Genomic DNA, 9804 nt, shown 5'->3' with positions numbered 1-9804 from the left:
CTAGGTTACAGGTTCTAACGATTGACAATTTTGGGTCTCATTACTTGACGAACTTCGCTGGAAATGAAAAATCGCTAAGTGTTGGGAACACTCAGTTTATATACAGATGTATGATTATGTACTCCAAATCTTCTTGGCTCCCCTGATTCCTCTTACTTCTCTTGGTTCTCCTCTGGCTTGATCCACTCCTTTGAGCACCTCCTTTCTGTGTCTTCTCTACTTGACCTTTCTTTCAGTCCTCCTGCAACCCAACAATATATATATATGGTATGTTTCTCTCGTTTGTGAAAATTAAACTCAAAAATAACTACAAGACCATGTGCATAGTGTGACACATATATGATATAGATAAGAGATTGCAGAAGGATTGGTTCTTGGGAAAAACTCTCACTCACCCCACACTCTAACCTCTTTTCTTATTAATACCACAATAATATATAGATTACAATATGGTTCGTTCCAAATCCCTAAATGTAGGATCCGAAAGACCATTTTGGGTAAAATAACAAAATTACAATCACTGCGACAAATTGCCTAATTTAAAGAATTACATGACAAGTCTAAATAAATCCTATCCTAACAACCATTCATTAAGGAACCAACTCCTTTAGTAAAAATGATTTTTTCCTCTCAGTTAATGGACATTATGGACGCCCCCACATCATAATTCCATTACCACTACAAAACATCAAATTCTTCATTAAAAATAAGTATTGATATGAGTATGTCATTATGGGTTTTTTATTTTTCTTCTAAAAAAGTCTTATAAGCATCTTGGGTTCTTTCATTTATCATGAAATATAAGTATAGAGTGTTTTTTAGTGTTTCTTGTGTTCTTTCAATTTTTTTATCTTTCTCTGTATCACAACAAGTTTTCAAATTTTTTATTCCTTCATATATGGTTTAGGGTTATTTTGGTTATGTAATCCATTCAATATTTTCTGCAATAAGTAACATTTTATCACAATTTTGTTTTCTATAAGCATCCAGGTACTTTGTGAATTACATTCTTATGGTGTTTGTGACTTCAAGAGATATAGAATATTGCAACAACTATAGCTCTTGTAATTCTATCATGCTTTACAAAAGAATACGGAGGCTATTGAATATATGTCTTAGATGGCCAATACCAAGGCCATTAAATATATGTAATAGATGGCCTCGTATAAGATAGAAGACTTTAGATTTTGATATTGCCTTGTATGCATATTTCATACCGTGTTCCTATAGACAATATGAAAATAACTTTTATTAGAAGGGAAAAACTTTTCATTTTCTTGGGTTGTAATGTCTATGTAAAGAGCAGTGTTGTCTTGCGTGAATTGTTATCCACACTTTTTCATTTATTACATTTGTGACATATATAGATTTAAAAATATTTTTCGTCTCATATCAAATTGCAACATGGAGATGTTGTGGCTATTGATTAGAATGATCTTACCTTGTTCCCCAAGATTAGGTTAACGAGATCACACTTTCTCATATTAATATTTACCTTCTCATTTGCAAGACCTAGTGGACATCATCTTTTTGCTGCCATGATTTTTAAATATTTGTGCAATCATTTTTCATTGTTAAGCTTCATAGCAAAAATACCTAAAATTAAAATCCTTGAAAACAACCTATTTACCATCAGCTATTGCCTATCATAATTTAAGCAAGTATTGCATAAAAAATGAATTTGAACAAGATGGAAATAAATATACCTACGAGGAGTTACTTCCCACAATTACTTATATTTTCTTCAACGTTTTAACATGTAAAAGTGCAAATTTAAAATTTAATAGTGGTTACTACCCATCAAAAATTTATGCAAGTCCTTATCCTTAATAGACAATTAACTTTTCCACTACATATATCAATTTGCAATTTTTCTAAAAACAAAACATCCACACAACGATTGTTTAGGTATAATGGATTACTTATATTCATGAAAAAATATCAAAAATATTAAAAAGTCTCAATAAAATTATCTCAAATTTTTTCTTGAAAATAAATGTCTAATATTGTAAGTGAATCCATCTTTTTTCCATCTAATAAATAAATAAACTTAATCTCCCCACAAAAAAATAAAAAATAAAATAAAATTATATATATATAATCTAACGTATTCAATTTTGTTTACAATTTGTAAGTTACAACTGCAAATATGATTATTTAAATTTTATGTTCTTAATTATTATTTAAATTTAACAATGATTATTACTTGAACTTTAAATTTGTATTTGTTCAAATTGCATAATTAAAATAATGATTAATTAATAACCTAGTTATTATCACATCACATTTTTTTATTTTTATTTTTATTTATAGTTTTATTATCACATTATATTTTTTTATTTATATTTTTAGTAACTTGTTATAAATTTAATGAAAATTTAAATATAATATATATAAAGTTGTTTTTAGAGTGATATTTTGGACTTTTTAGTGTCTGAATCTGGTCCAAAAATGTGAGGTGAAATTTTGATTCATGTTATTTAAACTGGTTTTTCAATAAATTCATTTCAGATTTTAGAGAAATTAGACCAGAAAAACTCATAGAAAAAACTCACAAAAAAACTTCCAAAAAATCTCACTGAAAACAACTTGTATAATTAAAATGTTTATTAATTTTAATAAAAATTCTAATAATATAATTGAAAATATAATAAGTTAAATATACCACGACCATAATTCTTTGAATAAAATATTTTTAGAAAATTTGATAAAATCAAACTTTCTATAATTTACAAATTAGTTATTATCACATTACATTTTTATTTTTATATTTTTAAGTAAGTTGTTATAAATTTAAAAATTTTCACACATAATTAAAATGTTTAGTGGGTTTAGGTAAAATTCCAATAACATAGTAGTTGAAAAAATATGATGTATGGGTCAAATATTTTTAGAAAATTTGATTAAAAAAAATTGTAAAATTTGACATTGTACCTATATTATTGAGATTGTTTATTTCATTAAATTATAAAGTAAAGTGATAAGTTGCATATTTAAAAATTCTATATTTGTCCTTACGGGCCGATTGACCACATCCTACAAATGGTCGGACTTAAAAGCATTCCATCATCCTGCAAAGCATGATGTAGCCACTATGCCATCAACTCGGGTTGGTATTGAATACGACACAGATTGGAATTGAGAGGGATAGTGTAAGGTCCTCGGGTGCGCGGGCGATCCGGGCACGGGCGCGCGGGCGTGAACGACGAGTTGGGCTGCATGACCCGGGCGTGCACACATGAGCGAGCTACGGTTGCGACGGTTTGTGACGACGAGCTTGCGACGAAACATGCGACAATAATGGAGTGCGATAGAGTATTTATACACCTTGGAGCGTTGAGCGGGTTACTTGGAGGCCGACTCATGATGGAGGGCGGGCCGACTCAAGTATGGAGCATTTGGCATTGAACAAGGGTGTGCGCATGAACGTTGGGTGGTTGGCTGAGCAAGCCACGACCCCCACTTGCGATGGGTATAAGTTGGGGAATGCGTGGAGGCATTTCATCATTCGACAATCGCTTCTCATCTTCGCTCAAGGAAGAAGTGCGAAGTTCAAGAGGAGAGGCGCACATCTCATGCATCGGTCTTGGGTGAACGCACGGTGAAGGAGAGTCGTACTTGGTGTTGGGTGAAGGTGCGGGCAAAGGTGCGCCCGACGGTTGGAGAAGGGCGTGCACGGATGTGTGGCGCCCGCATTGTGCGACGACTTGGCGTGGGTGTCTTGGCGACTCGGGTGAGCGCCCGCCCACCGTGCAAGTGTGCACGAAGGTGAACGAAGGTTGGAACTGGAGGTCGTAGAGTTGGGCAGACGATACTACGTGTTGTTCATACGATTTGGGCATTTGTCAAGAGTTTGCAAGCGTGACTGCGTGTGGGCAGGGATACACAGTTTGGGCATTTGCGACCAAATGAAGAGTGAACCGGCGAAGACGTGCGACGAGGTGAACGACGGGTTGGAGAGTCATGCGGCGACCGTGCGGAGGTGCCGACGAGCTGGGCAACCGAGTTTGCCAAAGTTGTGAAAATTGACTGTGTAAATTTGGGGTTTCCCAAGATTTAGCTTGTACATTGTAAAAGTGATGATTATATAATATATTGATTCAGGAAGACTCATATTGCAGGGAGTTGCCCCTCCCCTTTATATTGTGCAATTGTCTTCTTGTTTATAATTGCTGTTGATAATGAATGAGTATTGGTGTTCATTGGTATAAAGGTTAAACATAATAATATTTGGTTGCGAAACACAAACTAATTAGGAGACAGTGAATTAAGGCGTAGTCCACGAACATAAGTATTGGTGAAAAGAAAGTGTTCAGTGGTGCCGTACCTTGCTATAAGCAGTTGGAAGACTACTGCAGGTGTAGGGGCGTGATAGTTGGTATCAGAGCAACTGATTCGGGCATTGAAGTTTGAAGCTCCTACACAACTTCACCGAAGTGAAGTTGGTATCAGAGCTAGGTTGGAGCTGATGAGCAAGGTTGCTCGTGACAAAGTGCAGGTGTGGATGCACTTTACAGTTGATGACAGTGGAAGCAGGTACTTGCAGGTGAAGGAAGCTAGTTTCACATACAAGTGGAACAAGGGTCGGTTCATGGTTGCAGGGAACTTGGTGAAGCTGGTGAATGGTGAAACAAGTTTAGCAGAGGTGAAGCTTAGTGCTTGGACCAAGCTGAACAACAAGGCATGGCAAGTTTGGAAGAATGCGAAGGGAAGCTTTTGCTTACCCTATACAGGTTGAAGTGGTTGAAAGAAGAGAATCCCCGGATTCAGAAGGAACTTGAAGTCTTGGAAAAGAATGTTGAAGACGAACTTCTTCAACTTGGTTGGACAATGGAGCAAGATGAAGTTGCAGATTGTGCTATCAAGGAAGAGGAAGTGATGATGATTGAAGATGTTGCAGACATGACCATGATGGAGGATGAACTTGAGATTGATCAAGTTGGACCAGGATCGTGTGGTTTGCAAACATCGATGAATGATGATACTCATTTGGAGGAACCTTATGATGTTGAAGGGCAAGGATTGTTGATGGTTGCTGGAATTGTTAGGGTTGTTTGTGACCTTATGATGGAAGGTGCAAAGGCCCGTGACAAGGGAGGAACATGATGATCGCTGTGGAGGATTGGGTCATGTTTTAGCTACTTTGGCCAAGCGCCCGGCATGACTCATGGATAGATTGAAGGGCACACACTTGAGGTATGATGATGCTTGGGTGGACTTCTCATGGCCGAGACCAAGAGATAGTCTTGGTGGAACCTTCAGTGGAGGAGCTGTGATGGGGAGACTCATGTGATGATGATATGGTTGGGTGACCGAGTTCACTAGACCGAAGATTGCAGACTTGGATGAGGATGACTGATTGTTGTGATGGGTCTACTTGATTAGACTACATGGGCAACTTGAGTCATGGAAATCAGGTTGAAGACATGGAGCATGGCAGTCTTATGCGCGGACATTATGCAGGAGCACTTGTAAAGGTGTCACTTATGGGCATCCAATGAGGAGTGCCAAGGTAGGGATGTTGTGCAGATGGATTTGCTGATGTGACATGGAGATGTTTTACTTATAAACCGATGGAGAGGTTGTGCACTCTTGTACAATAAGGCCATGGACTTGGATGTTGGTTGGAGATGACTCATGGAGCTCATGATGACATGAGGTTGTAACTTTTAGGGACTTCATATATGGTGGACTTAGAGGATCTGATGCATTGAGGAGCTGAGGTCAGAGAATTTGATGCAGGATGCGATGCATACTTTCAAGTACATGTATGGGAATGGCTTGGAAGAGTGACTTGATGTGGAGGATCGATATGAGAAACTTTGAAGTGATGGAGTTACAATGATGATGATGCCTTGGTGGAAACACTTAGGCATGGGTTGGGCTGAGACTCAACCACCTTTTGACATGGGAGCTGATTGATCTATGATCATGGGCAGCACATGGATAGATGAGACAGGTGTATACTTATTTCTATGGCAGACTTGAGGGATGACACATTGCAGATATGATGGAGGGTGTTTCATGGACCCGGATGTGGCACACTGAGAGTTGGAGATTGATGAGATGATCTCTTCATATGGAGGAGATACACATATGGATGATGTTGGGATAGATGTGGTTGGTTTCATGCAGCACATTGACACCAAACATCATGGACGACATGTTGCAGATGAGATGAGGACTACTTCATGGACTTGAGCATGGCTTACACTTGTATGGAGATGGATTCTTGATCGAGTTGAGGATGTGACAGGATGTTTTGAGAAACAACTGATGGTGGCATGAGGATGTGCATTCTCATGGTTTGAGCGTGACAGTTGGACTGGCCATCCGACTAGTTCAAACATGGGGACATGTAGTGTACAGAGATGTGTTAGCATTGTGTTGGAGCATCATGGCATCAATTCACATGATGACACATGATGGGGTCGACACGAGATGTTGCAGTAGGCATGTAGCTTGGATGGAGGGACCAACCTTCCATGATGGGGAGCAGCATGTGGAGATTGTGACAGGGTGGTCGATGATCATGGATTGAGATGATCTCTGATGTATGACATACTGATAGGTGTATACCTTGGTATGGTGATCTTGGTGACAATTGGTTGCCAAGGCGAGACATGGTGGAGACGGTGGTTCTACCTATGTTGCAGTGATGGTTGCAGTATGTGGAGGAGTTGACATCATGGATATTGATGATCTTGGTGGATGGCTACCAGGATGATATGTTGTCGAGGACGACAACGATTTCAGGTGGAGGAGGATGTAAGGTCCTCGGGTGCGCGGGCGAACCGAGCACGGGCGCGCGGGCGTGCACGACGAGTTAGGCTGCACGACCCAGTTGCGCGCACACGGGCGAGCTGCGGTTGCGACGACGAGCTTGCGACGGAACATGCGGCAATAATGGAGTGTGATAGAGTATTTATACACCTTGGAGCATTGAGCGGGTTACTTGGAGGCCGACTCATGATGGTGGGCGGGCCGACTCAAGTATGGAGCGTTTGGCGTTGAAGAAGGGTGTGTGCACGAATGTTGGGTGGTCAGCTAGGCAAGCCACCACCCCCACTTGCGATGGGTATAAGTTGGGGAATGCGTGGAGGCATTTCATCATTCAACAATCGCTTCTCATCTTTGCTCAAGGAATAAGTGCGCAGTTCTCTAGTGCGCAATTCAAGAGGAGAGGTGCACATCTCATGCGCCAGTCTTGGGTGAACACACGGTGAAGGAGACTCATACTTGGTGTTGGGAGAAGGTGCAGGCGAAGGTGCGCCCGACGGTTGGAGAAGGGCGTGCCCAGGTGTGTGGCGCCCGCATTGTGTGACGACTTGACGTGGGTGTCTTGGCGACTTGGGTGAGCACCCGCCCACCGTGCAAGTGTGCACGAAGGTGAACGAAGGTTGGAACCGGAGGTCGTAGAGTTGGGCAGACAGTACTACGTGCTGTTCATACGATTTGGGCGTTTGTCAAGATTTGGCAAGCGGGACTACGTGTGGGCAGGGATACACGGTTTGGGCGTTTGCAACCAAATGAAGAGTGAACCAGCGAAGACGTGCGACGAGGTGAACGATGGGTTGGAGAGTCGTGCGAAGGTGCCGACGAGCTGGGCAATCGAGTTTGCCGAAGTTGTGAAAATTGACTAAGTGTAAATTTGGGGTTTCCCAAGATTTAAATTGTACATTGTAAAAGTGATGATTATATAATATATTGATTCGGGTAGACTCATATTGTAGGGAGTTGCCCCTCCCCTTTATACTGTGCAATTGTCTTCTTGTTTATAATTGATGTTGATAATGAATGAGTATGGGTGTTCATTGGTTTAAAGGTTAAACATAATAATACTTGGTTGCGAAACACAAACTAAGTAGGAGACAGTGAATTAAGGCGTAGTCCACGAACATAAGTATTGGTGAAAAGAAAGTGTTCGGTGGTGCCGCACCTCGCTATAAGCGGTTGGAAGACTACCGCAGGTGTAGGGCCGTGACAGACAGGGACGAGCTTCTCTAATTTGTGCTAAGTTGTCTAATAACCTTGGTTCTACACATCCCTTCGGGGAGAAAAGATCCAACATGTATTATTAATCTCTTTCTGGAATAACATGTTTATTCAATTGATCCATTCATCTCTTATTTCTTAGTATTCAGTTGGCATGCCCTATTAGTTTGCAAGTCAATCTCTTTATTCTTTCCTCTCATAACATGGAAATAAGATTTGGAAGAGAAATCATTCAATAAGCTATAAGATTTGGAAGAGAAATCATTCAATAAGGCTTGAATTCTGGAAAGGAAGAGGGAGATTTTGTTGTTTTCCCTATAAGAGCTTCTGAGAGCCTCTGAAGAGGTGTTGGATAGTGCTAGAGAATTGATAAGAATTGATATTGAGGAAATCTTAAGATTTTTGGCTATCTACATGTTGCTATATAGCACATACATCTTTGCAATGTTGTTGGTTCTCTCTCTTAGCCCTTAGGCATACCTAGCTGATAGTTTTCCTTCAAGATTGGGAAGAATCCCTCCGCATCCTACCATCCCTTAGAAAAATCTAACGTTATCTAAAAATAAAAATTGCATTAAATCTATAAAAAAAAATTAAAAATATATATCATATTATTTGATATATAATTAAATGCAGATAATTGGATAAATAACCATAAATACTAATTTATCTTAATTAAAAATCTTTTAAATAATTAAAAATATATTAGATCTTAGACTTTTGTGATCTATATTGATAATGAGTGTCTTTTGGATTAATCATATTATTGAGTTTTGGTCAAAGTTTTGAACCAACTAATGTGGTTATTGAATTTTTAAAAATTGAGTTGTCTTTAGTGAGACTTTTTGGATTTTCCAGTGGACAAATTTGAGGTGAAATCTTGATTTGCGTTATTTAAAATGGATTTTTGACTATATATATGGATTCAACACCCTCTAAAACTTATTGGGCACTTCTATTGTGTATGGGTTACCAATAAAGCTTGTAATTTGAATAAATTCCTCCTGGATTTTAGAGAAATTAGACCCAAAAAGCCACCCCAAAAGCTTCCAAAAAATCACACTAAAACCAACTCTTTTAAAAATATCTCAACTTGAAATATTTTTTTTTGTATAAAAATAAAAATACAAAATAAATTTTATTAAAATAGAATTCCTATATTTATATTAAATTTCAATTTCAATATTTGCATACTAATAATCTTCATAACTATTAATTCACTTAAAATATATTTAAAAACAAATAAATAATCAGTTATTTTTATTGTTTTTTAAATTAAAAATTATGAAAATTCATTTATTATTTGACTCTCAAGACTTATTATTATTATATATAATATAGGTATATATTTATACGTGCATTCTAAATAATAGTCAAAATGATTTATTACACTAGAATTTGGTTATACAATTTTTAGAAAGTTTGTGATTTTTTAAATGGATTTAACAGCTTAAAAAACTCCCAAAGCATTTATCTTTGCAATATCCAAAAAAACCCTAAAACGTTTGAATTTTTGTAAATTAAAATTTTTAAAATCTCTACCTAATTTTGAATAAAATTAACCAAAAAATGATATTTTATTAATTAAATTATATATAGATGTAATTAATTTACAAATTTAAATTGGTAGTTTTTTTATGTATAGTTTTCACTACTTCATTTTAAAAAATCCACTAAATAATTAAAGTAATTTTATAATACAATTGATATTTAATCTAAATTTTAAATGATAGCGCACTAAATATTTATGAAAATTCAGAAAATAATAATTGGGCTGATGTTAGAGATTTGGCTAAATAATTATGTCAA

Source organism: Pinus tabuliformis, chromosome 9, assembly GCF_031772625.1.
Source record: "Pinus tabuliformis cultivar Carrire ecotype Pingquan chromosome 9, CPIR1, whole genome shotgun sequence".
NCBI classification, from domain to species: Eukaryota; Viridiplantae; Streptophyta; class Pinopsida; order Pinales; family Pinaceae; genus Pinus; species Pinus tabuliformis.
The sequence above is the reverse complement of the archived record's forward strand: the minus strand, read 5'-3'. Positions refer to the sequence as shown.